We start from the raw sequence: 26,841 nt of genomic DNA on the forward strand, positions 1-26,841 counted from the left end.
AGAAAGAAATACTAAGGTTTTTTGATTAAAAAAGAGATTGTTATTATCAGCGATTCTAGGGGTGGTTGGAAAAAGATGATTAGAAAATAGAATACTTAAAAGTGGGGATAGTTATGTTTCGTGATCGTTAGATAAATGATATTAATGGTTTAGTAAAAGGGGTAGGGATAAGGAGAAAAGAGGCGGACACAAGGCCTTCTGTACCTCCACCTGAGTAGATCTATTGTGCTCCCTTCTTTTTTATAACTCACTGGCCAGTTTCAGGTTGTTAATCAACCTCCATAGCCTTGCCAGCGGCTCCTTATTGTAGGATCTTGCTTGTGGTTTTTCCTGCCCTAGTTGCAAGAACCTGAACCAACACCTTCACAGAAACATAAAATGGGTTCTGTGGGACTCTACATGGCAGTATATGCACAGTGTTTCTTCTATCGGCGCCTATGCGATCCATTTGCTTTAAGTGGCAGCGAGTCCAAGCAGAATGCTGGTTCGGTTACGATTGCCTTCCAGCCATTCCTCATTCTTTGTGGGTTTTGCGGATGGCCCTTCTATAAATCTCTTCGTGTGCGTCATGCCTGTGGTTCCAGGTTTTGGACTCATTAAAATCCATTTAAAGACTTATCGTAAAAGGACTTTTAGCATGATCCATTTTCACAGGTGAATGACTTTTTCACTTAAGTCGGTAATGTTTGGCTCAAACATGAAAATCTAAACGTGTCAAGGCGGAGCCCCAGAGATATTTTACTTCGTGTACTTCCATTCGTGATGTTTGCGTTGTTCAGTTCAAATGGCGCACAGTTGGTAAAATATGTATTTCGTGCATAGAGGAAAAGCAAGAGGGCTATCAGATATCTTATTGTAATGATACATATTGACAACCGTCTCTTTGAGTCTTTCACTTTCGTAATAAAAATTTTAAAGTTTCTCTCTGTAAATTTCTAATTGGGACCGTATTTTCCAATTAATCGAAGGGGTTTTTAATTGCCATTTGATTACGCCGAGACGAGAGTCCCAGAGAAGAAAGAAGAGCGGGAAATAAAAAGTTGTTTGCGATTCTCGTTAACTCGAAGGCCTGGAGTATTCTTAAGTGGTGATTTCGGGAAGGGGGTTTAACGACCATTGTCTAACGACGTCCTTCAATTAGCGTGATTTCTAAAAAACAGTCGTTAATTAAATATATTGGCTTTTTCTTATTGTGACGTATCTGGTTTCAATCCTGACGAGGTGCAATTACAAGCTTTACAACCTTTGGTAACGTACATTTACAAAGACAAAAAGTAAATATGTTGACTGTTTGTCGTCCTTTGGCCAATGTCATATCCATTTGGTTGGATTCGACAGTTTCAGCTTCCACGAATCGGATCGATTCGTACGTGGCCGCCTGGAAATGGGTCTATTCGACGGGAATGCCGTTGTAAAAAGAAAACCGGCTGAATTAGTTATCATCCGAGGTGGTAAATGTTTTCCGTATCGATCCGTTCAGAAAATACCAACCGACTTGGACGGAAAAGGTCGCCGACGCCGGGATGCGCATCGTCGGATCCACGTTACTTTCTTTTTCGATATCGAGCGTCCAGGCGAGCTTTTCACGACTCACGACAAAGCAGATCGGGATCTTTGTTAATACCTTTCGGATCCGGGCATTCACCTGATATAATGTGAATTTCGGCTTTGCCTGCATAACAAGTATGGCAAACAAGCGAGAAATTACCGACGCCAATTTCAAGGTCCAATACATTATAGATCAAATTTTACAAAACATAGATACTCTAAGAAATAGTACCAAAAGCAATAATTGATTTTAGGGTTCTACTAGGTAGCATGTTAGCACCCACTACTACCACTTGCACGACTTGCAATTAAAGAGTTTCATATTTATCTATTAAGTTTGAAAACGAATAGATTGTACATAAAATTTACCTCATGGAGTTCCACAAGGCAACATAATAGCACCCAGTCAACTACCAAATAACGATAACATCTCCTACCATTTATGACTATTCTTGCACCAAACTGCCTGGTTTTGTAATTTAAAGTACAATACTTCTTTACTAAGTTTAAAAAAATGAACTGGCATGTGTCATCTACCTTCGTGGAGTGCTACAAGGCAACATGCTAGCACCCAGTCAACTACCAAATAACGATAACATCTCCTACCATTTAAGACTATTCTTGCACCAAACCGCCTGGTTTTGAAATTTAAAGTACAATAATTATTTATTAAGTTTTAAAAAATGAACTGGCATGTGTCATGGACCTTCGTGAAGTTCCACAAGGCAACATGCTAGCACCTACTTTATTAATGAACACCCATGACATCGTCTACCATTTACAATATAAGACTATTCTTGCGACAAAACAAGTTTCTGGCTTGTAATTATAAGCTCAATACTCAATAATAAAGATATATAATCAATCTTCATGGAAGAGCACAACTTACGATCGTATTTATGTAATCAATCTTCATGGAGTTCGACAAGTAACCGTACTGCCACCCACTTTATACCCAACACCGATGACATCCCTTAATATTTACATTCGAAGACTATTCTTCCAAAAAAAAGAAAAAAAACCAAGGTATAGACTTGTTTATATAAGCCTGTACAATCAATCTCCATGGATATGTTTTGTAATTCAAAGTACAATACTTATCTACTAAGCTTTAAAAAAATGAACTGGCATATGTAATCTACCTTCGTGGAGTTGCACAAGGTAACAGGCTAGCACCTACTTTACTAATAAACACCGATTAGAATCACCTACCGCAAACCACAAGGTACCACAGAATTTAGAACCAAACACTGATGACATCCCTTACTATTTACATTTGAAGACTATAAAGAGACTTGTTTTTATAAGCCTATAAAATCGTATATGTAATCAACTTTCATGGACTTCTACAAGGCATCGTGCTTGCACCCATTCTACTAACAAATCCTGCTCAAATACCGTTCTCTTTAAAAAGTTTTGTCTGTCTTCTTCTTCGTTCTTTGTAATTGCAAATTTACAAACAAATGTAAAATCTGTAGGTCAATTAGTAAAAAAAAAAGAGCAAGAACTTAAGGACCAAAAACGACATCATTAAATCATACCTGGCGACTTATTCAACTCTTAGTATCTTCTAGCCGGCACATACAATGCTAAGATCATTTCCACGGCCTTATTGATAATATTTGAAAACAATGGATTGTATTTCATAGTTTTCATTTTTGCTTACTCTGCTGTCTATTTGCTTACATCACTGTCAACCCAAGCTATCCAATTTCATCGATGCCACGCTTGAAAGTGTTGCACTATTAATTATTTTTGGACTTTGTCAAGGCAATATATTACGTAGTAATCTGAATTAACAGCTAACCCACGTGCTAGAGTATCGCCTACTAACATTTTATTTAATAGTTAAATAATGATCTAAAGCTGCTTAAAGGGAATCGTTTGTCTTTTATCCGCCATTTCGAATGTCGGGCTTAGCACACCTCCTTAGGGAACAAAGTAAACATGGAACTTTAGGTTAGTATATTAGGTTTCTTATTGTTTTTAAGGTTAGGTTTGTATATTTGTATGTATAAAGACACTTTATTGTTCGCTATAGAAATATTTATTTTAACTGCTTGACCAAAGGTCGAATAACTGTTATGTCTCCGGTTCAGCGACGCTTCATACTTATCGGTTTTACACACGATCCCAAAAAAATCATTTATTTTGAATTTGATAAACTTTTATCCTATGAATGAAAAAATCGGAGAAAATAAACCATAAAATAAAATTGGTGGGTTTCCTTATTTGATCGGACGAAGGGCTTTTGACCCTTTTTTTGTCCCTTAGCGGTCCAGTTATGGAAATGCCTTTCTTTCCCTTTTCTTTCACACTTCTCTTTTCTTCCAGTCACTTTCACACGACGGCACGACTCGGGCCACGTAACGCGCTTCGTTTTATATCGCCCCGGGTAATTACACGGGACACTTTCATTTTTTTCCTCCGGGTGTCATTAAAATAGGGACAAATCCGTATCGGTGGCCCTTTCCCCTGTGCGAATTTAAATAAAATAAATCCCGCGGCGGGTGTATATAAAATATTAAGTCGAGGTCGGCTCCCGACTACCTAAACGCCCTTCACTCCGGCAAGTGCTCTGTGGTAAAAGTGGCCTGTCTCGATTTCTCGAAATGTTGAAATTGATGCGTTTTAACCGTGCTCAGAAGTTGATGGCCGAAGTCAGATTAACGATCTAACATATTCCAACTTCTACGAAACAACACTTCGATCTGTGATGTGTTGATCAATGTGAAATGACGTAAATCTACCCCAACCTCACATATCCTGATAAGTTATCAGAAAAAATTAATGAGATTGAAGATTCTTAAAACAGATGTGAATCTACTGGCCAAACTGCCAAATATTATATGAATGCCTCAAGGAATACGTCCGATGCCACAGCATATTTTTCCAAATATTATCATCTACAACTAAAATCGAATTAATTATTTTGTCTTGTAATTTATTTTTAATTAGATATTTTGCATCAATTAAACATAAGTGCACTTAATTTGCGAATATTCTTCCTGGAGTTTCAAGTCAGTGTGCAAGGACCCATTCTATTAGGTTACATATCTGACTTTTAATTTTTTCTCCTGATTCAGGCCGTATTTGGTGACAACGGCCATTCTTGCACCAGATACCATGCTGACTCCTGCCGATGTTTCTGGAGTTGTCCAAGGTGCAGTTTTAAGTTCCTTTCTAATAATAACCTGGTACTGTTTAGATTTGACAACCAAAAGGCGATTCTTCTCCAGACCAAGAAACAGCCCAATTAATACAATTTTCTTCTGCTTTTTCTAAAGTTCCCCAAGGTATAGCAGTAAGCTTTATTTTTCAATTATTCTCCTTAAACAAGAATGTCAGATCAATTTCATGGGGCAATATGGACAGTGCATTATGTTAACCAACACTGTATCCCGTGAAGCTACATAAAAGCAGATTAAGCCGGCCGGAATGTCTTTTTAGTCGGCAATTATGGACTGTATCAGAATTACTTAAAATACAAGTAGTGAAAGGACCTAATACAGTGCCTTGGGAATGTTCTTGAAAAGCAAAAGAAATGTATAGTTCTTGAGTTGAATCCTACTCTAAAGCAAGGCTGGCAGGGACAATAAGGTGGAATGTAGGCAGTATTAGGATTATGTAGACATTGCTTTCCCGTATACTCGGTCCTTAAAAGGACAATGAGGATCTTTAACGTACGCACCTAGCCTTCCGGCCTTATGGGACGTTTTGATTCTCAAAATGAGAGCTGACGCACCTCCGTGTACGACAGAAGGATGTTACTGCAGCATTGGTGTAGAAGCAGCTCAGCCCCGAGGGGCCAAGACAAGCTCGCTCCCCGCTTGCCTATTCCGAGTGGTCGGGTCCGCATTAAGCATCGAACCGTATGCCGCGCGCAAAGAGCTACCTAAACCGAAATACATCAGCCTGGTCTCCCGCGCACTCCCTAGATAGAGAAGGCCACTCTATCTCCCAGAGGTATTGAGGCTTCCCCAGCGTAGAAACTTCCGGATCCGCTCCGGCCGCGGTTTTGTTTAAAGTGGAATTGCTAGCCACCCCCTAGAGGTGACTACCTACGGTAAAAGCCTCCAATCGAGCTCAGCCTACACATGCGTGCAAGGCATATTCGAATAGGAGCAACCGATTCACTACCCATTTCCACTACTCACGCATTCGAGGGACTCTGACAGCGTAATCATACCGTCCTCAACTCTTATACGCTTCGGTCCGATCCGCCGTATGCCGTAAGGCCGGGTGTATAACGATGGTCGTACGCAAGTTTCGTGCGAAGGTCACAGATAGAAGACAGCCTCTTCTCTAAGTTCCCGCCAGGGGCATCACCACGAACCACTATGAGTCCACTCCCAGTGTAACAGAGGCTGAAATTTGGAATATTTCTGTTATCCCGTAGTACAGATGCACCCTCCCTTGTCTATGCAGACAGGATCTGGTACCCTAATCGTGTGTCTCTGATAAGGCACCCTCCGCCCCATGCCGACCCGAGAACAGCTTGTGCTTTAGAGAGGTTGCTGCACCATTATTTTGTGCCCGGACACCCCCTTGTAACCAAGGGTTGGGAGGGGTCACAGGGAAGAATGAAGGAACCTGGATTGTGAGAGGGACGTGGATGAGGACACGAGGTACACCTTTCATGAGCCTCAAGCCTTAACCACAATACCCGTCGTCGTTGCAGTTCCACATTACGTGGGCTACAACTCCCTGGGTGGAGGATTACGAAGAGAACTGTTAGAATAGGGCATGGGCATGGCATGGGCAACTCCAAAAAAAAGCAGAAGCTTACAGCTTATATATAATTAGGCTGTCCGCTAGATTGTTAGTCGGTAAATATGTACTGTATGACAGAATTGAGATGTAACCTAATGACGACGGGATTAGTACCAACCCTTGGGAAACTCCACGAAGAAAACAATAATAGTTAAAATGTATACACTTAGAAATGTATAATTCCGCCTTGCTGCGTATGGTAATTAAATATATACTATTTTATCAATTCAAAATAAATAGGTGGTTAATAATAAATAATTTAAACTTTACAACAATGCCTGAAACTTTACAAACGGCAATTAGAAAACATAAACATACATCTCGTATAATACGAGGGGGAAAATTGGAAAAAAATACTTTGCCACCAATTACAAACGAAACGCAGAGATTAACTTTCTACCAACTGAAAAACCAGTGAAGGGCTTTACATAGGAAATTAGGCTGGATTAGGGATTCGTGCCCGTTTTCAACCTCGGCCCGTTACTGTAATCCAGGGAATATTTTCGAACCCGGGAATTGGATTTTTTTTTTATATTCGACAATATGGTAATGTTAACAGCACGTGGGGAAACGGGGAAAGTTGGTTATATAGGACAAACAGACGCACGATATTAGCTGGTGTAGGTCAACGCAGCCAGAACTTGATTATAGAAAATACAAATACAAAAATACAATGACTTAAACTAGAAAGGTGCAAAAGTGCAATTGAGAGGGTTTTCTTTGAGATCCCTAGAGACAACAGACTTTTAATTATTACATCTTGGTGCAGGGTCTTTAGCAGGAGGTACCACCTTAGAGATAGTGTACCCAGGGAAACCCCAGAATGAGCAAAGGTTATATATAATAGGGTAACTATTGGACGTGGATGAGGTTACTTTATAAGAAGGTTACGTTCTTATTGGGTGCAAGCTTTTTCGTCGACAAGATTTCACTAATTCAGAAGAGTGTCCTTAAGTCCGATCAGAAAACAGTTTCGTATTCCATCTTCGCGAACTACAGAAAGAACAGAAGAAACTTATAATTATTATGCCACATGGACTGATCAGGTTCGCCTGAAGTGCTTGGTAGCTCTAGAAAAATCAGAAGAAACTTTTAATTCGGACGATACAGATCATTGTGGTCTCCAATTTTAATTTTCGGCATTTAGCCAGCTTTGAAACGCGTTAGACAGACACCCCAGCGATGATAGGCAGACCAAACGATAGGTAACGACCGAATTACACGTTCATCACATAGCAGACCACAGGAGGACATGTCACGATTAAACTTTTATTTATTATGCTGCATTAAGGTTGCTTGAAAAGATCTGGAGAAGCATCGCCAGTCAACTCTGGACTGTATTAGGCTGGTATTAAAAGAGGGGCTTTAGTACTACACACCATAAAGCATGATAGAATTTTAAAATTATTAAGTATCACCTTAGTCTGGAGTAAAAATATGATTCACCGGTTGGTTTAAAGTGCTATTAGATAATGACAAATCTACAATGCTACATCTATTAGACGTTTTACAGACAAATCGACCAAAGGACTGTTTCGGATTAGAATTGACTACTTATTAAAATACGGTTTAGTACTAAACTTCTAACAACTATAGGAAAAGCAGAATAAATAATGATTAGGCTATATCTTAGTCTGGAGAAGAACCCTTTTTGTCACAAGACAGTATCAGGTTATTATAAAAGGGCCTTAATACTGCACCTTGAGCAACTCCAGAGATTGAAAAAAAAAGAGCCTATAATTATTATTCTGCACATTCTGGAGTCTCCCAAGGCACAATACCACGACTCTCTCTAATAGCACTTTATACTATTCTGATACATATTTGACGATGAAACAGGCTTCAAACTAAGATCTAAACTATTTTCCTTTTATTGTGTACTGCATACCATCCTGATATAATTTGTATTTTCCATTCTTGCGTTGTTTAATAATTAAATAATGCACATTTAATTTCAGTGCATAGTGATCGAACTGGATGACTAATTACAAGCAGCTTGTACTTTAACTCGAAGCAGTTTCTTATTTATTAAGAAATCGTGAGATGCGGTCTGGTGTGATGTAGGTAAAAACATTTTCTTTATCGTGCCAACGTTTCGATCTTTATTGAGATCATCTTCAGGGCTCAAAGTGTTTGTCTTCTGTGTAATTGTGCCGTTCTTGCGTGTCGTGTCGAGAGTGCCCACTTTGAGCCCTGAAGATGATCTCAATAAAGATCGAAACGTTGGCACGATAAAGAAAATGTTTTTCTGAAGCATACATCACACCAGACAGCATCTCACGATTTCTAAATAAATATCGATTAACGGTCACTAATCACCACGCAGTTTCTTATGCTGCAACATTAATTTAAAGTTTTTTTATCAATTAATTAATATTTATGAAAGGTATTGGTTGAGATAAAGAAGTCAGTGTCACGAGCGGGATTCGAACCCACGACCTTCGGCTAAATACGCCGCTGCTCTACCACTTGAGCTATCGTGAACTGATTTTTTTATCTCAACTAATACCTTTCATAAATACTAATTAATTGAAAAAAAGTTAATTGGTCAATCGGACCACGAACTGTAATGGATTTAATAATTAAACTGAAGTATATCTTCACTAAAACTCTCCGTGGCCATTTCATTTGTCGCCGTGAATCAAAAAGATTACACGACATTTGAAGAATGGCAAAAAGGAGGGAAAATTCGAGAGGAGAGGTTGAGGTGGGAAGTTAGTGTCCGAGTGGATCGAAGTCACGAAAGCTCAAGTGGTAGAGCAGCGGCGTATGAAGCCGAAGGTCGTGGGTTCGAATCCCGCTCGTGACACTGACTTTTTATCTCAACCAATACCTTTCATAAATAATAATTAATTGAAAAAATCTAATTGGTCAATCGGACCACGAACTGTAATGTTTTAATTTAAAGATGTGATTGAAGATCTTTGAGGTCCACTTTTCAATTAATCAAACTTGCTTATTTGCGAAAGGGCCGATTAAAATAAATTACAGATTTTATTTGAAGATGTGTTATGTTGGCTGAACCGTAAACAATTTAAATCGACTTAAAATAAGGCAATAGTGTATTTATCATAATTATTTCCGTCCAATTATTCATTTATGTTTACAAAAGAAGTTATTAGCTATATTTACCGTTCCCAGTATTATTATAGTGGCATTGGATCGCTATAAGATGGCCAATTTTGTCGATTGGTCTAAATTGGAATGGAATGGTTTTGAATTTTAAAAAGAGTAATTTTCCAGCGCCGTTTTCGCTGCTAAGGAGGAAACCGAAACGCCGACCCGTTGAAACAATGACCCAGAAGGGTTTGTCGGCCTTTCCGGAGCGGATTAATTGCACTGTTAACTTCTCAAAATCTTCTACCGCGGTATTTACGGAGAATGTATTACATATCCGCGGACTTTATATTTTCTATTTATTTGACCGGCACACGGTTCAAAAAAATTTTTTAAGGCAAGCAAGATGGGCCCGGTTGCTATGTTGGAATCAGATAGTTTGTTAAAATTATATTTATTATTTAATTTTGAAGGTTCAATTGCTCGAAAACGCCCAGTATTGGTAAAAAAATATGAAAAATTAAAAAAGAAATCGACCATGTACTAACGATGTACTAACAAAAGAACGCACAAAAATATAATTTTTTAAATTTAATCAAATTTCAAACTGTTTATGTATCTCCTCTGATCTAACTGTAATAAAAAGTATATATCATAATTAAAAACAAGTACAATAAGATAGAGATTAAAAGTTTTAATCCAGCCTGATTAACAAAAAAAAAGTGTGAATCATACTGTTTTTCCCTCAAGTAGAAGAATTTTCGTACACAGCCTCAATGAATCAGGGTATAAACAAACGAATTGCAATGTTTACACAAAGAAAAGTCCTAAAGAAAACAAACCGCTCCAAAACAACCGGAGTCAGTTTTTAAAAGAAAGAATATAAATAATGACAAAATTGTCGATGCTTAATTTTTATCCACAGGAAATAGACGTAATTTCGAATCATATTTAAATTCACCTGGAAATTTTAAATCGAACTTTTATAAAGATATAATCGCTTCGTTAGCGTCTATTTCTGGCAGGGTTGAATCGATACTATAAATACTTGACTATCCTGTGTAACCTTGTCCTAGTGGTGTGCAGGTGGATAATTTTTGTGTTCAACCGCCAAGAGGTTTCTTGCTTTCCTTTGATATTTGTTGTTTTAAATCCCACCTCGTTAGATTTTGAGTTTTAAGTTATGATACGGTACAAGGCTGATCTCAAGACTTATTATTGTTACTATACCAGGGTAAGAAAGACAATGTGCCATTATGGCCGACAAGGCTTGTCTTAAATGCCTTTTTCCCTGTTCCTCCTTCGTTGAATAAACAGAGTAGGAAAAGAACTAGGTTTTGTTTTGCCCGTAACGGTTTTCCGCCGGTGTCGCAACGGAGACCGGTTGGATCTTGGACGTTCTTCCAAAACTAGCAGGCCGGCCCCCGGAGGGAGGGCTTTTCGAATTCCACTGACCGGAAATGAGACGGATTATCTTGCCCCCCTCGTCATCCGTCGGCCTCAAAAACATGTTAACTGCATGCTAACGGAGGCTTCGTTTTCCTATAAAACAACTGACCGTGAGAAAAAAAATCTACTATCCACTAGTTTTCGTGGTACGTTTGACCAATTAATATCTTTCAATTAATTAAGATTTTTAGTTGAGAAAAAAAGTCTGTGTCACGACGAGCGGGATTCGAACCCACGATCTTCGGCTAGATACGCTGCTGTTCTACCACTTGAGCTATCGTGACCTCGATCCACTCAGACATCAACTCCCCATCTCAACCCCACCTTTTGAATTTTCCATTCTTTTTGCCAATTTTCAAATGTCGTGTAATCTATTTGATTCTCGGCGACAAATGAAATGGCCACGGAGAGCTTTAGTGAAGTATACTTAATTTTAAATTATTAAATTCATAAATTTTCGTGGTCAGCTTGACCAATTAATATCTTTCAGTTAATTAAGGTTTTTAGTTGAGATAAAAAAGTCAGTGTCACGAGCGGGATTCGAACCCACGATCTTTAGCTAGATACGCTTGACCAATCTTTCAGTTAATTAAGGTTTTTAGTTGAGATAAAAAAGTCAGTGTCATGAGCGGGATTCGAACCCACGATCTTTAGCTAGATACGCTTGACCAATCTTTCAGTTAATTAAGGTTTTTAGTTGAGATAAAAAAGTCAGCAATTACAACTTTATAAAACAACTATATACATATAACCCAATGAGAGGTAACCAATTGTTGTTATAGACACAGAATGACACAGCACAGACAAAAAGGACTAAATTAGGCAATTGTAGAGGGCGCTAAGATTATTCATATCACTTCTCAAATTTAGTGAATTACCATCAGATTTAATGTGTAACGTTTCTTTTTATAATCTTCTGTCCAAGATTTTCTCCCTGTCAACCACGACCACATCATCTGATCTCGAATATATCCTGACGGTCGATTCATACTTCCTTCGTAGTAAAGAAACAATGATAACCATATTTGTCAATAAATGTAAGAAATCTTTGTTCCGTGTATAGGCACTAACTCACTGAGGAAGGATTAAAATAAATCCAAAACGTGTGGATTGAAAAAGCTGTTTTTTTCCTTCGAGAAGGAGGAATCCGAAATTACATGTTACATTTACATATTACATAGTGCATAATTTCGTTAACATGCATATAAAAAATACTATTGTAACTTGACATCATTTGGCTTGTCTTTCTCATCATATTTGAATTATGAATGATACACTGACCATTAAAACAAAAATAAATAAAAAAAGACCACATAGTTTCTGCACTAAAAATGGCCAAGTACAAACTGGCACGTAAAAATGCATATTTTCTCAGGTTTTTAAGTCACAGACCTGCGCTAGGTCTCATTTTTTGAACAAATTTACGCTGAATAAGATGGCTGTTGTTTCTGTTAGTTAAACATGTTTTCGTAGCTTCAGTCATTCACAAGTAAATTCAAAAATTCGGAAACATGTTAATTTTTGCACTTTTTACGAAAACTTCAAATTTCGCTGTGGAGCCGTGAAATTGTCCTGGAGCGGCGCCCTATAGCAGTTTTAATAATCTTTCTATTGGTCACCTTCCACGTTGCCCGATTTCTCAACCGGTTTCGTTTCGCGATTTTTGGGTAAAAAACGCGGTTTTTTTACGTGCTCATGGAAAAAATCGATCACTCTCCCTCCCGATTGTCAAGAATGCATATATTTTGAACCCTCGTGTTTTCGCAAATTTTACGCTTTACATTAATTTTGCAACTTTTCTTTGGAGGACTTTTTAAAAAAAGTGAACTGGAAAGCGACAATTCTTATTTTGACCTTTTAGGATGCGGAATGCTTCTTCTGTCGATAACCTTATCACGGACAGGTTTTGTGGTAGTTTTAATTTCAATAATTTCATTTTAATAATAATATAGTCCCAATTTCCTAGGTTTTTCCATGAGCATGTACAAAAACTCGTTAAAAAAAAAAAAAAAATCGCGAATAACTCGAAAAGGGTTGAGAAATCGGGCAAAGTGGAAGAAGGTGACCAATTGAAAGCTCATTAAAATTTCCTATCAACTATAGAGCACCGCTTCTGGACAATTTCATGGCTGAACAGCGAAATTTGAAGTTTTCGTAAAAAGTGCAAAAATTAACTTGTTCCCGAATTTTTGAATTTACTGATGAATGACTGAAGCTAGGAAAACATTTTAAAAAGCCGTCCAAAAATGAGACCAAGCGAAAGACTGTGACTTAAAAGGGTGAGAAGATATGCATTTCCAAACTTAACCATATCTTCGTGCAAAAACCAGAGGGTATTTTTTATGGTCAGAGTATTTAGCCTTATTTTATATATTTCGGTAGGTCTAGATCTAGATTGTTCGGAAGGTGTTTAGGTCACAGTTGATATTTGTCTAGATGCATGGTCATTGATGTGACATGTCTATGTATGGGTATGTTTACTACATGGGAGAATCTAAACTCGGTAGGTCTAGATACTTGGACAAGTTTTGATACTTGAATAGGTCAAAATACGTAGGAGTATCATAATACTTTGGTAGATCTAGATGAATGGACAGGTAGGTTAAGTGGTAGGTTCTAGATCCATGGGGGTTATAAAACATTGGGTAAGTCTACATGTACGGTTATTTTTAGATTCTTGGGTAAGTCTAGATATATTGGAGGAACAAAATGCTTGGATAGTCTAGATCGACAGGTCGAAATAATTTGATATGTCTACACATTAGGATTTGTCTAGACACTTGGATAGGCTTAGATCGGCTGTGATATTCGGGTAAGCCTAGATACTATTCTATTTCTTCATATTGGGGTTAGTGTAGATAGTTGGATAGGTCTTGATACTTGGTTGTCTAGATACATGGGAGTATGTAAATACATGGGTAGGTATAGATACTTGGAGAGGTTTTGATACTTGAGTAGGTTTAAAATACGTAGGAGGATCTTTAATACTTTCGTAGATCTAATTGAATGGGCAGGTGTGGTCTTTGAAGTAGGTTCTAGATCCATGGGGGGATATAAAATTTTGGGTATGTCTAGATAGATCTACGGACATTTTTAGATACTTTGGTACGTTTTGAAACATTGAAGGATTGTTCGTAAGTCTAGATATATGGTTATTTTTAGACACTTGGGTAAGTCTAGAAATATTGGAGGAAATACTTTGATATGTCTATACATTGGGATTAGTCTAGGTACTTGGTAGGTTTATATGTTTACTTGGAAGGTTGGTAAGTTTATATGCATGGACTGGTTTAGATACTTTCTTTCTCTTAGATTCTCGGTTTTCACGTTAGGTGATAACCTACCGATCATCTTATTATGGAATTCCATAAAATAAGGAAGGGCAACAAAAAACGTTATATGTTGATTCAGTCTGTGATTTGCCTGAAAATGTGTCTGACTAACTATTTAACAAAAGATTAAGGTTAAAATATGAAGATTATATAATTTGCATTTATCGACTTTCAAAATAGACCAGTAGTTTCTTGAACAATAAAAAAATGTAACTTTTTTTAATTCACGCAGAAAACCACTTTGATCAAATATTAATATTCGGAATCTAGTTGGTATGGTACGGTATGGTGGAAAGGATACTGGAAAGCGGGGCTTGTATTCCCCAGGCACTGCAGCCTTCTGGCTTATTGTACCTTCCCAGTTCCCTAGTTTAGTCAATAGACTCAATCCTTCTTCTCAGAAGTATCAGGTCATTGACTGTTATTGCTGCAATTTGGTTCCCTGAGTCTTTTTCGTACGTTANTGAATTTTCCCCTGACTAGTATGACAATGTCATCTGCATAGCCTTGGGTGTAAATTCCACTTTCATTTAGTTCGCATATGAGGCTGTCCACTACCACATTCCACAGCAGAGGCGAGAGTATTCCTCCCTGTGGACACCCCCTCGCCACCACTGCTTCTACGTTTTCGTGGAACATGGAGGCCTGCACTTTCCTGCTTTTTAGCATTGATTCTATCCATCTACAGCAGGTTTCGTCTGTTCCTCGCTGTTTGGGTGATGTAACCATTGCTTCGAAAGGAGTGTTGGAATCTAGTTAATTTTGTAATGATTGTCTTGATACTTTAAATCTGGTTTTATACTTTGGTCGATAGTTAGATATTGGCGATGAGTTAAAATCTGGTCAAAAGATCGTAACGTTGAAATAATCTCGTCTGGACACTAGGGTATACTTACACTGTCGATATACTTGGCACGGGTCTGGATGCTGCATGGGTAAGGACTCGCAGTGGCTTAGAGGTAAGACCCCGGGCGGGTACCTAGAGAAGAGGTTGTGTCTCATTCGTGGCCGTGGACCGTAGTGCTTGCGCATGACCTCCGAATTACCTCCCGACCTCGTGGGAATCGCTCGGATCGGATTGCCGAGAGCGTATAGCCAACGAGGAGCTATGAGCTGCCGGCGTCCCTCGAACGCGTGATGAATGGCGGACGGGGGCGGGTGCTTGTCGTGGCTGACCTTTGGGTTGCCTTAGTCTAGAGACTCCACTTAAAACGAAACCGCGGCCGGAGCATATCCGGAGGTTTCGACGCTAGCGGAGCCCCTACACCCAGGGAGATAGAGCTGTCTTCTCTATCTAGGTAGTGCGTTGGGAGACTTGGCTGATGCATTTCGGTCACTCTTATCGGTTCCCATTACGCGCGGCACTGGTTGAGTGCACAATGTTAACCCTCCCCCTCGGAAGGGGCAAGCGGGAGAAGTCGGCATGTCGACAGTTTGCTGCAGGATGCGGGCTTCTACACCGAACCTCGCGGAAGAAGCAGATTTTCCGCGCGCGTAGGTGAGTAGCTCCTAACTTGAGAATCTAAACGTGTGGTAAGGCCTATGTGCGAGGGCGCACGCTAAAGAACCTCAGTGTTATATGACATTGCGACCCCCAGTGGGTACGGGTCTGGGTTTCACTTTAGGTACGACTATTTTGTTGGCGATAACTAAAATTGAAAATATCAGCTCAAAGTTAAATGCTGAAAATCATTTGTGTAATAAATCAATAATATTTTGATAAGGGCTTGTGTAAAATAATCCAACATTATTTCGTTTTTGTTTCAGGTGAGTTGGCAACAAACATTGGGAACTTTGTCTCTTAAGCAAATACTTTAAGTAACTAGACGTTTACAAGTTTTGGTTAGTGGCTTTTGATGATCAATAGTTATAGTTATTTTATTTGGTTTGAACCCACCTCGATTGCTAAATATTAATTCAGTTTTCACCGACATTCCCTAACCTTGTGGAATCGTTGCCTAGATGCTTTCAGGCAAAACGCAAACAGAAACGTTTTTTTTTAATAGGTCAAATATCTCAAAGTACAATACAATTTTGAGTAAAGCTTGTGCTTTGTTCTTATTCTTTTACCTTCGTTTTCAATAAAGCAAATTAACATTATAAAAAATAATTATTCAGAAATCGTGAGATGCGGTCTGGTGTGATAGGTTTCAGAAAAACATTTTCTTTATCGTGCCAACGTTTCGATCTTTATTGAGATCATCTTCAGGGCCTGGGATTTACAAACATTGTTTACATTTAAGAAAATAAATTCACTTTTCAACATCCTAAAAGTATTTGTTAAATGTAAACAATATTTGTAAATCCCAGGCCCTGAAGATGATCTCAATAAAGATCGAAACGTTAGCACGATAAAGAAAATGTTTTTCTGAAACCTACATCACACCCGACCGCATCTCACGATTTCTGAATAATTATCGATTAACGGTCAGTAATCACCACACATTATAAAAAATAACCGAGGTTTTATTTATTTTCAGATTTCTTTTGGTAGGAAGTAAGAATTTATTTAAAATTGTGCAAACTTAGCATGATGCTTAAATAACGTGCAATAAAGTAATGTAAACTAAGTGATAATCTCGTTAAAAACTTGGTGTCGTAGTGTCGTGGTTCACTAAACCGGACAGAACCATCTGTGAATAGCCAGCTGGAGGGTCGGCCATAAAAGAAAAATCGATGAAATTACTCTTCTACGCTTCGCATGTACAAAGGGCCTTATTGGCAGTCACGAAACAACTGCGAAACACAAAATAAAAATTTATTTTAGACGAAAAATCAACGCAACGTTGAATGATTTTTTTTCTTAGATTTTTGATAAAAATCCTAAAGCAATTACTAATTTTATCCATTGTTTCATGGGTTTTTGGTCGGAATTTATTGGAGAGAAGTAACATAGGACCAGGTCGATATACTTCTGTCAAAACTTATTTTAACCGTCTCAATGTCGTGTTTTCCACTTTATAAGACCGAGTGGATATTAAGAAGTAACTTTTTGCCCCAGCCATTCCGGACAGTCACGAATAAGTCGAGAGTGGATATTTATATCAAAAAGTACTGCAGTCTTATGATAAGAACAAGACTGGAGAGAGAAAACGGAAATTTTGGTCTGATCGCCATGGTGATTAAGTTTAACTGCTGGGTATATAATATTTTAAAATGAGAGTTTTTATATTAATGGAACACCTAATCTTTCATTATTTCAGAAGTCGATCCGATGAACTTTTTCTCTGAAATCAGGGGGAGGATGTTTCTATCTGATACCCCTTCCTGTCAAGATAAGCGCCGATTCGAACAATTGTTTGTGTCTATTCTGTCCTCTATTGAAATAACTAAGCAGCCAGAGTAATAAAAATTACCAAATCAAAGAGGGTTTTGTACGAATATTTATATGCTGACAGTAAGTTTTCTTTAGCTTGTCGTAAAATCTTGGAGTTAAAATTTACGGTATTTACATTATCGACGATGTACAATTCAATTATTCTCCCACGACTATTGATTTTTCACCATGACATACAAAATTCTCCCCCCTCGGAGTACAGGTTGAAGGAACTACACTAAGAACCCTTATCGTCTTCTTCTACTCCAGTCAACTATTAAATTTCTTTCAGAATCCGAAAGGAGCCGCAAATTAAATCGCTAACTGACGTACAATACTACTTTCATACGGTGGGTTGAAGGTATGTGAGAATTTAGGACGTTATTTTCTTGACAGTGTTGTAAAATTAAACGGTAAATTTCAAACAGAAGGGCTTTACTAGTGTGAGGACCAAGTGTCTAGATCAAGTTGCCAAGGATCTAGACCTGTACATGTACCAAAGGCATGGACATATCCAGGTGTAAAGACAGCCCAAGTGTACACAACCATCTAACCTAGTACGCATCTAGACCTACCAAACTATCTAGACATACAAAAATATTTACAGACTGAAAATTTGTAGTCATTGTACCGGCAAGTTACGAGATGAATTTCGAACAGAAGTTTCGTATGCTAATGTTAAAACCAAGTGTCTAGACCTACCAAAGTGACTAGTCTTAAGCAGTATGCATACCAAAGTAACTAAAGCTATCCACGAATTTTGCTTTCCAATTGTTAATACGTATCAAGGTATCTAGGATCTGCTAAAATGTTAGATCATATTATATATACCTAACGAAATACTATAGACATACCAGTTACTAAACCTGCCCAATTGTTAATAGTTAGAGTTAATCTAGAGATCTATCCAAATGAGAATAGATACTAAAGTATCTTAGACCTACCACCAAATGTGAGACGTGCCAAAGTGTCTAGAACTACGGAAGACTATGTTTCAATACGGACGTTTCTAGAACCACCCAAATGTGAACCATACCAAAGTGCCTAGACCTACCCATGGTTCTCCACCAACCCGAATGTGAAGATATACCAAAGTTTCATGACTAACCCAATTGTGAATGTTTATCAAAGTGTACACACCCACTAAAAACTATGTCGACATACCAAAGTTACTAAACCTGCCAAATTGTTAATACGTAGTTAGAGTTAATCTAGAGATCAATCCAAATGAGAATAGATACCGTAGTATCTTAGACCTAGCACCAAATATGAGGCGTGCCAAAGTGTCTATACCTGCCGAAAGACTACGTTTCAATACCGAAGTTTCTAGAACCACTCAAATATGTACCATACAAAGTGTCATGGTTCTCCACCAACCCGAATGTGCAGATATACCAAAGTTTCTTGACCTGTGATTGTTTACTAAAGTGTACACACCCACTGAATGTCGACATACCAAAGTTACTAAACCTACCCACGAATTTTGCTTTCCAATTGTTAATGCGTATCAGAGTATCTAGGGATCTGCTAAAATGTTAGACAGATCATAGTATATATACCTAACAAAATACTGTAGACATACCAGTTACTAAACATGCCCAATTGTTAAAACGTAGCTTGAGTTAGTCTAGAGATCTATCCAAATGAGAATAGATACTAAAGTATCTTAGACCTACCATATGTGAAGCGTGCCAAAGTATCTAGACCTACCAGAAGACCAATACCGAAATTTTTAGAACCACCGTGAATCATACCAAAGTGTCTAGACTTACCCATGGTTCTCCACCAACCCGAATGTGAAGATATACCAAAGTTTTGTGACCAACCAAAGTGTACACACCTACTGAAAACTATGAGGACATACCAAAGTATCTAGAATCAAGAAGACGTACTAAAGTATTTAGACCTTCCGAAAAAATGTACATACCGAAGTTTCTAGACCCACCCAAATGTGAACCATACCAAAGTGTCGAGACCTACCCATGGTTCTCCACCAACCCGAATGTGAAGATATACCAAAGTTTTGTGACCAACTAAAGTGTACACACCTACTGAAAACTATGACGACATACCAAAGTATCTAGAATCAAGAAGACGTACTAAAGTATTTAGACCTTCCGAAAAAATGTACATACCGAAGTTTCTAGACCCACCCAAATATGAAGACAAACCAAAATATGTAGATCTTCGCGTAAAATTAGGCCTTCTCAATTATCTTGACCTGATGAGTCTTTTATAAATGGCCATTCCCTCTAATCCGATTCGATATGGCTTTTTTGCTGGGTTAACACCTTAGCTTATTGTTTAATTAATCTTAACATCTAACGAATTAGCGGTTAATTGATTCCGATTTGACAATATGGAAAATATCAAAATATATTTCACACAAGAGATTTTTTAGAAATGTTTATGATTTGTCTGTAAAAGGCAAGTCGATTTCTCGATTATTCGGAAAGCTTTTGTGAAGACGGTTTAATGAAATAGCCTGAAGACAATACACCATGGATTGATTTCTACTTATGTTACGAGAATAATTAATCATAATAACTTTCTCCACAAACTCTAATCAACCCAGTTTTTTAAGTAATTAACTTCGAGCCTTTCTTTAGATTTTAGACGGTTTCACCACCCAAAGGAAAATTCATTTAATATCCTTTACTTTCAAAAGAGATGGAAGCGTAAGAGGGAAAATTACCCCCGGCTGTGTATCCCGAGGATTAGGATTCGTTCTTTCCAAAAGGGGAAAATGATTTATAATTATTTTATTCAGCATGCCCCCAGGGCCAAATATTGGCGAAGGCTTCTGATACCGTGAATGTGAACTTTTATGCTCGACTCCTCTGCTTTTCTATTTCGGTCAAAGCGGATTTCAATTAACTCCTACAGTCCGACATGATTATGTTATGATTATAGCCCGAGGCCTTCGTCGAGGCATCATTATTTTTAATTGGCCTAGGATATAATAAACCGAATATCTTTCAAAAAAATTTCTTCGATTGCTCCTATATTACGAACCATTGTAATAATGATAAATCTTTTCAAGTGGTCCAGGCTTTTCAAGATAATAGGACTTTTAATGAGAAATTACACTTTAGCGTTTAATAACGATAGGTAGGATCTCTTTCTTGAAAAATTACCCCTACTAAGTGCTGGCAATGTTACGCACGACCCGGTCCATAAACAAGCCGAGGAAGACACCTGTTGCTAATTCAAAATCAAAATGGTTACCTAGGAAATACAGATGCAATGATTAAAAGTTTAAGCTACATTTACCATCATGAGAAAGAAAAAAAAGATCTTGGAAATCGTTAAAATGCTCGTAAAGAATGGTAATGATCTACGGAAAAGGTTTTCCCTCCCTAATTACGGTGCACAGCGTATCATACTTCCTATAGAAAAATATCTATTCTTGATATACAAATATCAATACTAGATACACCTGAACTATCGATAATTAAATATCCTAAAATATCGATATTTAAAATACAAAAAATGTCAAAACTTGATATACAAAATTATCGATAATTTAATATCCAAAAATACTGTTACTTCACATATAAAAAATGTCGGCTTAATAAAAAAAATAAAAAAATCAATAAAAGATATACCGAAAATAAAGATACTTGACATATAAACTTTCGATAAACTAATGTTAAAAAATGTCGATAATTAATTTACCAAAAATATTGGTACCTACTTAATATATAAAAACAAATTTCAATCAATTAAGGTTTTTAGTTGAGATAAAAATTCAGTGTCACTAGCGGGATTCGAACCCACAATCTTCGGCTAGATACGCTGCTGCTCTACCACTTGAGCTATCGTGACCTCGATCCACTCGGACACCAACTTCCCATCTCAACCCCACCTTTTGAATTTTCCCTCCTTTTTGCCATTTTTCAAGCGGACCTCGAAAACTAGTGAATATAAAAATAAAATCTGATATCATACAACATTTCAATGCTGTTCAAAAAATATCGACATTTTATTTACAAAAAAACATCTATTCTTTATATACAAACCATCAATAATTTAATGTTCAAAAATATCGATACTTTATTTACAAAAAAATCGATACTTATATTCAAACGGTCGGTAATCTAATGCTCAAAAATGGCGATATTTCATTTAGAACAAATATCGATACTTACGATATCGAATATAAACAAAACTTGATACTTACAATCAAAATATATCAATTTGGGATGTACCAAAAATATCGTCTCTTGATTTGCAAATAATATCGATACTTAACGCACAAATTTTAGATAAATTAATGCTAAAAAAATATCGATAATTAATTTACAAGATATATTGGTACCTACTTAATATATAAAAATAAAATTGGATACAATACAAACATTTCAAGGTCGGATATATAAAAATATCGATACTTTATTTACAAAAAAAAAATCGATACTTATATACAAACGGTCGTTAATCTAATGTACAAAAATGGCGATAATTCACTTACAACAAATATCGATACTTAACACACAAACTTTAGATAAATTAATGCTAAAAAAATATCGATAATTAATTTACAAGAAATATTGGTACCTACTTAATATACAAAAATATCGATACTTTATTTACAAAAAAAATCGATATTTATATACAAACGGTCGGTAAACTAATGTTCAAAAATGGCGATAATTCACTTACAACAAATATCGATACTTAAGAATATAAAGAAAATTTGATACTTACAATCAAAAGATTTCAATTTGCGATGTACCAAAAATATCGTCACTTCATTAAATTATTCATTTGCAAATAATATCGATACTTGACACACAAACTGTCGAAAAACTAATATTGTTTAAAAAACTAATTAAAAATATCGATAATTAATTTACAATAAATATTGGTACCTACTTAATATATTAAAATAAAATTTGATACAATACAAACATTTCAAGGCCTTTACCTTACATCTTTACCTTACAAAAAGTATAGATACTTTATTTACAAAAAACATCAATACTTTATATACAAACCATCGACAATTTAATGTTTAAAAATGTCGATACTTACTAATATGTAAATAAAATTTGATGCTTACAATCCAAATATTCCAATGCGGGATATAACAAAAATGTCGACACTTTATTTACAAAAAAAAAAAAAACCGATACTTTATACACAAACGGTCGGTAATTTAATGTTCAAAAATGGCGATAATTCATTTACAATAAATATCGATACTTACGAATATCAAGTAAATTTGATACTTACAATCAAAATATTTCAATTTGGGATGTACCAAAAATATCGTCACTTCATTTGCAAATAATATCGATACTTAATGCACAAACTGTAGATAAATTAATATTAAAATATCGATAATTAGTTTACAAAAAATATTATTGACTATTTAATATATAATTATTGAAATTTGATATAATACAAATATTTCAATGTAGGGCTCAAAATAAAGATACTCGATGTAATTTTTTTCAATATTTGCTATACAAAACTATCCATAACTGAATATCGAAATATATCGATATTTGCATTTTAAAAATATTGATACTCGATATGTAAAATTATCCTTTTTTTTTTTTTTTTTTTTTTTAAACGAGGGTTCGCAACTGCAGAGGTCATATAAACCCTCAGGGTGCCGGTGTTTTTGAAAAAAAAGCCCATTTGTAAGTATGTCGGGTTCGAATGCAGGGCCGCTGGATTCGAACCCGGGACCTTTACCTTACAGTGATGAGCGCCGTGTCAAAGACTAAACCTTGCGGCCTCCGACGCCCCCCTCTATCCATTTATTGCTAATTTTGTTTGAGTTATTATCATTTATCTATATGTTGATGTATTAAAACCTGTTTGTTTTTCTTTTATATTTACGCTTGAAAAGTATTTGAAATAGTTTTATTTATAAAGTACGAATACAAAAATAATTTGTTTGTTTTTCTCAAAAAGACCTATAGTGTTCATTGAGTCGAGTTTTATCTCAGAAATAGTATTACATAATTTTCCTTACCCTCGGTTGTAAAACATTGAATTATTAGAGAAAAATGTCTTCAATTTGAGGAAAATTCGAATATGATGGTACCACTGACGTGACCCATTATGAACGTCACCCTCCGCCACCACACCTGAGCCCTTGTTATTTATAACATTGACAATGAAAGTGGTGCTTGCGGTTTTATTATTTTCCATCCCCTTGTACTTTTATGGATCAATCCGATGGAGCACCGGCTGAGTGGTATTAAAACCGGGAATTTAAGAGGCCGTTCAGCGCGCTGTTAAGCCTTGATAATCTTCTCTTGGTATACGACTTTCCCCGTGATTGCCGGCAACTTGCTTTATACACTCCCTCGAATTAATTACAAGGAGTGTTGTTTCGGCGGAAATTTCAAACGATAACACCTGCCTGGAGGGTTTTTCGGAAGAATACCGCGTGTTGTCGCATCCGACAATCTATTTTTGAAAGATTACATTTTGTGTTAATTCTCAAATTTACTGCGATGACATTTTAAACCAAAAAGAGAAAGCACCAGAATTGGCTAATAGACGTTTTAGCGAGTAACGCACAAACGCACACCTACTCTTAAAACACCCACAAAACTTCAGTAAACAAAAATTTCAATCGTAAAATTACTCCGTCATCCATCGATTGCGAATGGACGATGAAGCGAATGAATTATTTAACAGTCATTGCTTCTTATGGCCCTAAACAGGCGGGGTAGCAGATGTAGGGGTGAGTTTTTGCAATTATAGAGCATGGGGTTGGCAACCCTTTTTATCATCTCGTACATGGAGATAGAATTTTGTTATTTATTATAATATTTATGGGCATTCTTAATTATTTTTGTTTGATAGTCAATATAGGTTTATGCCATTATCTGTATTTATTTAATATATGGAGTCGATATTGATTGTTGATATTCGAACAACTATGCTTTAAAGGGAAAAGAAACACTGAAGTCTGTAGCCTCACCTGTAGCCCGAACTTGATAGTTTTAAGTCAGAAGTGCAATTGATTGACGTAGGATTTGGAAAAGGTACGAAACTATATGAGTAGTTCAAAAATGCCTATAGGATCTTGTTCCTAGAGCTAGGCATTGGCTGCTAAACTTAAATTACCTGCCCGGAGAAGGGACTTACTACTTTAAATGTCCCAGAAGACACCTTGCACTTTCTAGGAGAATGCCCTAATCGGGGGAGCTCGGCAAATTATGCCTTGGATAAATACAGCTGAGTTAAGGCGTGACCATTGTTTATTCACATCCTAATATAAAATTTAAATAAATTGTAAATATATATCGCTAAAGTTAATAAAGCTAGCTATATATCCATATCAATATCTAAAACGCTGACTAAATTTTTGAAAATTACCGCGAAAAAATCGCCTAATTATGGAGGGGCGCCCTCGTTCCGAAGCCCTGTTTGGATAACTTTTTTTTAATATTAACAATTGCGCCTTTTAAAATTTTAACTGGCGACGATTACGCAAAATTTAAAAGTCACAGTGATATTAGACACAAGATTTACAATAATCATAATCTTTGGGTCCGGCTTGACTCGTAAAAATTGGTACAGGTTGCCTATAGAAAAAATAACTTCAAAACCAATGAAGGAACCAGGTCAGGCACATTCTGTACAAAAAAAGCCTAAAATATGTACTATCAAACTCATTAGGGAAGTACACCTCTGACTTTCAAGCTTAACCGAGCTATCTATGCTTGTGCCATAAAAACTCTTAAAAGTGGTTACACTGACAAAAAAAAAACCAAAATGACCTAAATAGGTCTTTTTAAATAGGTCAACATTTTCCGTGAATGTATCCCATATCTAAAAAATCTGGGAAAACATAAGCTGACAATGTTCAGGATGGGGCCAAAAGGAATTCCGGGTAATGAACGAGCAGAACTCGGCCAGAAGAGGATCTGCAGTGACATTTATAGACCCAGAAGGTATACTTCCGGTAAGACATACCAAGATAAAGATACAGCAAGATAAAATATACCTCCATCTCAGAAGTGTCCCGCAAAACAAAAGGAAAAAAGGGGCGAACTCTAGAAGTTTCAGGACATAGTAAACTCCTGATCAAACAACCCTAATCAAAGCTGGCAAACACATTGGTACATTAGAAAAGACTTTAGGTAGAACAGGGCCTGGTGGCATCTGAGAAAACACCAACATAACGCGGATATAACGAAGCCACTACACAATGGAGACCTAACCTAAAATAGCAAGAAGACCCAGGAAAAGAGTTTCAGCAACGACAGTCAATGACCTACTTCTTACAAGGAGTCAATTGAACTAAGCTAAGTAACTTGGAAAAGTACGGTGAACCAAATGGTTGGGGAATATCAAACCCTCGGTTCCTAGTATCCTTCTCATCATTGGGTCCGGCTAGGCTCGCTTTTCCCAACCGGTTGCCAAATCCACGCTAAAAATACCGAATACCCTTAGAAGGGAAGGCAGGGAATGTTATGTCATTAGTGTAAATAAAAAAGAAATTATGTGCGTAGTGAAACAGAAGTATCGTTTTATGTAATATATATAGGGAGACAATTTGTTCATTTTAAATTTAAATTCGTTGCAAATTTAACACAGTTTAACGTAAGATAATTTGAAATTTCTGGAAGAAATATCATTTTTTTATCTTTGCTTTTTACTTAGAAACCGTTCGAAATGTACAAATGCCTAATGATTTAGTTTCACAAGAGGAATTTATTTAAAAGATAAAAACTGACAATTACGAAATTGCGTCCGGCAAATTCAAGGCCCCTTTCGTCTCTTTTAAACCGGATCAGTCTATGTGTACTCTGATTCTGCGGAAAAATCTGACCTCGTGCCTTTATAAAGTCAAGGAAGGCTGGAAACGCACAGGACGGAACGGTTACAACGCACAAACAATTAACACCATTTCAAATGGGAGGATGTCGAATCGCCTTTAGTCTTCTTTTGACGTGTCGGTAATTGATCTATATTAAGAGAGCCGAACGGATTAAACGGGGTGGATAAGCCCGTTTCATTTTTTCTGTATTCCTTTTTCCCCACCACAGGCCACCCCGTTTTTAGATCGAAAACTACGATAAGACTGGCCGGCATTCGAAGCCTTCTGCTTAATAATATGGACAAAACTCGTTCTAATGGATCAAAACCGTTAAATCAAAGAGATTAAAAACCGCACGTAGAAATCGTAATATCAACGACACAAGTTTAAATTAAAATGCCGCCACTATCTTTAAAAAAAAAAATATTTAAACTTTTCCAGTTTTCAATTACAAAAAACATAAAATAACATGATTTTATTGCCTACAGAAATTGTTTAGCAATGTATCTCGTTATAAAACGTCTGTGTACACAAGCCAAAGTAAAATACACAAAAGAAACGCAGAGAATAAA

General features: G+C 36.8%; 1 protein-coding gene and 1 non-coding gene across 3 annotated transcripts in view; both read left to right on the forward strand.

The window, feature by feature from the left end:
• The window catches only part of LOC106667582 (beta-1,4-glucuronyltransferase 1), a 114,475-nt gene that overhangs the window by 20,164 nt on the left and 67,470 nt on the right, over positions 1-26,841 (forward strand). The window lies entirely within an intron of this gene.
• Trnah-aug lies at positions 9,058-9,130 on the forward strand. Its single transcript has one exon. It is a non-coding gene; the product is annotated as a tRNA-His (tRNA).

The sequence above is a fragment of the Cimex lectularius genome, unplaced genomic scaffold (assembly GCF_000648675.2).
Source record: "Cimex lectularius strain Harlan isolate CLEC.00 unplaced genomic scaffold, Clec_2.1 scaffold74, whole genome shotgun sequence".
Taxonomy (NCBI): domain Eukaryota; kingdom Metazoa; phylum Arthropoda; class Insecta; order Hemiptera; family Cimicidae; genus Cimex; species Cimex lectularius.